At 50.5% G+C, this 5,000-nt stretch overlaps 1 non-coding gene across 1 annotated transcript in view; it reads left to right on the plus strand.

The window, feature by feature from the left end:
* Positions 1-4,067: 4,067 nt before the first annotated feature.
* The window catches only part of LOC126476869 (small subunit ribosomal RNA), a 1,909-nt gene continuing 976 nt past the window's right edge, over positions 4,068-5,000 (plus strand). The window contains exon 1 of the ribosomal RNA XR_007587303.1: positions 4,068-5,000. This exon is cut by the window's right edge and continues 976 nt beyond it. This is a non-coding gene — a ribosomal RNA (small subunit ribosomal RNA).

Genomic DNA, 5,000 nt, shown 5'->3' on the forward strand with positions numbered 1-5,000 from the left:
CCTTAACCTAACCTATATCGTACCTTAACCTAACCTATATTGTACCTTAACCTAACCTATATCGTACCTTAACCTAACCTATATCGTACCTTAACCTAACCTATATTGTACCTTAACCTAACCTATATTGTACCTTAACCTAACCTACGTTGTGCCTTAACCAAACCTACGTTGTGCTTAACCTAACCTACGTTGTGCCTTAACCTAACCTACGTTGTGCCTTAACCTAACCTACGTTGTGCCTTAACCTAACCTACGTTGTGCCTTAACCTAACCTACGTTGTGCCTTAACCTAACCTACGTTGTGCCTTAACCTAACCTACGTTGTGCCTTAACCTAACCTATGTTGTGCCTTAACCTAACCTACGTTGTGCCTTAACCTAACCTACGTTGTGCTTAACCTAACCTACGTTGTGCCTTAACCTAACCTACGTTGTGCCTTAACCTAACCTACGTTGTGCCTTAACCTAACCTACGTTGTGCCTTAACCTAACCTACGTTGTGCCTTAACCTAACCTACGTTGTGCCTTAACCTAACCTACGTTGTGCCTTAACCTAACCTACGTTGTGCCTTAACCTAACCTACGTTGTGCCTTAACCTAACCTACGTTGTGCCTTAACCTAACCTACGTTGTGCCTTAACCTAACCTACGTTGTGCCTTAACCTAACCTACGTTGTGCCTTAACCTAACCTACGTTGTGCCTTAACCTAACCTACGTTGTGCCTTAACCTAACCTACGTTGTGCCTTAACCTAACCTACGTTGTGCCTTAACCTAACCTACGTTGTGCCTTAACCTAACCTACGTTGTGCCTTAACCTAACCTAATTTGTGCCTTAACCTAACCTAATTTGTGCCTTAACATAACCTAATTTGTGCCTTAACCTAACCTAATTTGTGCCTTAACCTAACCTAATTTGTGCCTTAACCTAACCTAATTTGTGCCTTAACCTAACCTAATTTGTGCCTTAACCTAACCTAATTTGTGCCTTAACCTAACCTAATTTGTGCCTTAACCTAACCTACGTTGTGCCTTAACCTAACCTACGTTGTGCCTTAACCTAACCTACGTTGTGCCTTAACCTAACCTACGTTGTGCCTTAACCTAACCTACGTTGTGCCTTAACCTAACCTACGTTGTGCCTTAACCTAACCTACGTTGTGCCTTAACCTAACCTACGTTGTGCCTTAACCTAACCTACGTTGTGCCTTAACCTAACCTACGTTGTGCCTTAACCTAACCTACGTTGTGCCTTAACCTAACCTACGTTGTGCCTTAACCTAACCTAATTTGTGCCTTAACCTAACCTAATTTGTGCCTTAACCTAACCTAATTTGTGCCTTAACCTAACCTAATTTGTGCCTTAACCTAACCTAATTTGTGCCTTAACCTAACCTAATTTGTGCCTTAACCTAACCTAATTTGTGCCTTAACCTAACCTAATTTGTGCCTTAACCTAACCTAATTTGTGCCTTAACCTAACCTAATTTGTGCCTTAACCTAACCTACGTTGTGCCTTAACCTAACCTACGTTGTGCCTTAACCTAACCTACGTTGTGCCTTAACCTAACTTACGTTGTGCCTTAACCTAACCTACGTTGTGCCTTAACCTAACCTACGTTGTGCCTTAACCTAACCTAGTTTGTGCCTTAACCTAACCTAGTTTGTGCCTTAACCTAACCTAATTTGTGCCTTAACGTAACCCATGTTGTGCCGTAACGTAACCCATGTTGTGCCGTAACGTAACCCATGTTGTGCCGTAACGTAACCCATGTTGTGCCGTAACGTAACCCATGTTGTGCCGTAACGTAACCCATGTTGTGCCGTAACGTAACCCATGTTGTGCCGTAACGTAACCCATGTTGTGCCGTAACGTAACCCATGTTGTGCCGTAACGTAACCCATGTTGTGCCGTAACGTAACCCATGTTGTGCCGTAACGTAACCTATAATATGCCTTAACCTAACCTATAATATGCCTTAACCTAACCTATAATATGCCTTAACCTAACCTATAATATGCCTTAACCTAACCTATAATATGCCTTAACCTAACCTATAATATGCCTTAACCTAACCTATAATATGCCTTAACCTAACCTATAATATGCCTTAACCTAACCTATAATATGCCTTAACCTAACCTATAATATGCCTTAACCTAACCTATAATATGCCTTAACCTAACCTATAATATGCCTTAACCTAACCTATAATATGCCTTAACCTAACCTAAAGTGCGCCGTAACCAAAACTATATTGCGCCTTAACCTGACGCACGTTGTCGCTGAACCTGCTCTGTAATTGTTATGCAACTCGTTAAATTAGTGTAGTGTTGCCTAACCGCAACCCTCGCAATATAGTTCGCTACTCGCACTGCCCGGTCCCCTGTGTATCGCGTCATGTTAAACACCTTGCAGGTGTTGCTGACTTTCCACATGCTCCTGCTATACACTGTAATGTGGTTAGCAGCAGGACGTACATGCCCCCCCCCCCTTCCCCCCTGCCTTCGCAAGCTGGTCGGTGAGAAGTTTGCATGTTCAACGCCCTTCGCATGCCGACGTACTCAGCCTACGTTGTGGTACGGCCTGTCACCTGTCCGCCGATGTACGCAAAACCCACAAACTGTACTGCACATTGGTCCGTATGTACTGAATGATACATCGTGGCACATGTGGCCGTATGACGACTGCGCCTAGCAACGGCGGACCATACAGTCCAAATATTGTGCACGCAGCTACGTGTCGTCTCCCTATAAGAGCTGGATTGCAGTGTGGTACGCCATACAGACGTGTGGGAGGAACGGACGCCCTGGATGGCGATCAGCATGAGCAGTCTGTTGATGTAGTGGAGCGTGTATTCGGACGTAGTCGTCTCTTCTCACACACCGTGATAGCATGTTGCACCGTGTTCCACATCTGCGACATGCTGCAGAGGCCGGCTGACAGTCGTTCGCGCAATGGACACCGCATACGTACGGGGTCGACCTTCCACGTGTTCTCTAGGCGTGCACATGTTGTTGCGTCTATGTGGGCAGACGTAGTGTGTTGTGACACCTGACACAGGCATGCAATACTCGTTGCAAATGGCGATGGACGTGTACGTTTGCTGGTGACGTTACGCAAATGAACAACTGGTAACCCGTTGTGGTGCGGTTGTTCTCGCTAGAGGTGAATCAGTGTTGGCGACGATCGGTCGAGCTATTAACCGGTTGTTTCAGGGATACCCACCATGCCCACGAACGTGAAAGGGGATCTGGGTGTGAGGCGATACGCGGCGGTGGCTGGGTGGGACCGTCCCCGGCCGGTGAGGGGGGGCCGCCCGGCGTGCTGGCAGCGCGGTGCGTGGGCGCACGCGCTACAGCCGGCTGGTGGGGGCGGCCAGTGGCAGGCGCGCCGGCCGACGGACGCGGCAGGCGGCGCAGCTGCGCGCCGGCGCCCCCTGCTCGCGGCGCCTTGCGGCCAAAGTAGGTCCTCGCGGGCCCGGTGCGAAGCGCGGTGGCCATCTGCAGTGTGCTGGTCCGATTGAGGACTTTGTGCGCTGAGGATGCGCCGCCGCCCGGCGCTCGGCGCCGCGACGCCGTCTGCTGCTCGGTCGCCCCAGCGGTTCTCGCAGGTGGTTTGTATCGCAGCTGTGCGGACGTGTTGGCGCGTGCGCTGTGCTGGGAGAGTTCGCTTCGGCACCCAAGTGGGGCTTTTGTCCTTCTGTGGCGCCGGCGTTGGAGCTGCCGGTCACCGTAGGTGGCGCGTGTTGTCTCCCGCCGGCAATGCCACGACAGCACGCTCCCGGGCCTCTGTCGGCAGCGGCAAGCTCAGTTGGGAGCACGGGTGGTCGCACCTAAAGCGTCTACTCGCCTAACTCCGGGCGATTGCGCCTCTCTCGAACCCGACCAAGTACTTAGGACGGCGCTGCGCGCCGCCGGGACCTGAGAGGGTTTCGAGGTGTGTTGTGCAGGGGAGCTCAGCCTCCTCCTGTTTGCAGAATAATTGAGCGGACGCTTGCGTGTTCGCGCGGGCCCCCGGGACACACTCCCGGGCGGCCGGCTGCTCAGCTCTAGTTGACGCAGCTCCCTGGTTGATCCTGCCAGTAGTCATATGCTTGTCTCAAAGATTAAGCCATGCATGTCTCAGTACAAGCCGCATTAAGGTGAAACCGCGAATGGCTCATTAAATCAGTTATGGTTCCTTAGATCGTACCCACGTTACTTGGATAACTGTGGTAATTCTAGAGCTAATACATGCAAACAGAGTCCCGACCAGAGATGGAAGGGACGCTTTTATTAGATCAAAACCAATCGGTCGGCTCGTCCGGTCCGTTTGCCTTGGTGACTCTGAATAACTTTGGGCTGATCGCACGGTCCTCGTACCGGCGACGCATCTTTCAAATGTCTGCCTTATCAACTGTCGGTGGTAGGTTCTGCGCCTACCATGGTTGTAACGGGTAACGGGGAATCAGGGTTCGATTCCGGAGAGGGAGCCTGAGAAACGGCTACCACATCCAAGGAAGGCAGCAGGCGCGCAAATTACCCACTCCCGGCACGGGGAGGTAGTGACGAAAAATAACGATACGGGACTCATCCGAGGCCCCGTAATCGGAATGAGTACACTTTAAATCCTTTAACGAGTATCTATTGGAGGGCAAGTCTGGTGCCAGCAGCCGCGGTAATTCCAGCTCCAATAGCGTATATTAAAGTTGTTGCGGTTAAAAAGCTCGTAGTTGGATTTGTGTCCCACGCTGTTGGTTCACCGCCCGTCGGTGTTTAACTGGCATGTATCGTGGGACGTCCTGCCGGTGGGGCGAGCCGAAGGCGTGCGACCGCCTCGTGCGTGCTCGTGCGTCCCGAGGCGGACCCCGTTGAAATCCTACCAGGGTGCTCTTTATTGAGTGTCTCGGTGGGCCGGCACGTTTACTTTGAACAAATTAGAGTGCTTAAAGCAGGCAAGCCCGCCTGAATACTGTGTGCATGGAATAATGGAATAGGACCTCGGTTCTATTTTGTT

The sequence above is a fragment of the Schistocerca serialis genome, chromosome 4, assembly GCF_023864345.2.
Source record: "Schistocerca serialis cubense isolate TAMUIC-IGC-003099 chromosome 4, iqSchSeri2.2, whole genome shotgun sequence".
NCBI classification, from domain to species: domain Eukaryota; kingdom Metazoa; phylum Arthropoda; class Insecta; order Orthoptera; family Acrididae; genus Schistocerca; species Schistocerca serialis.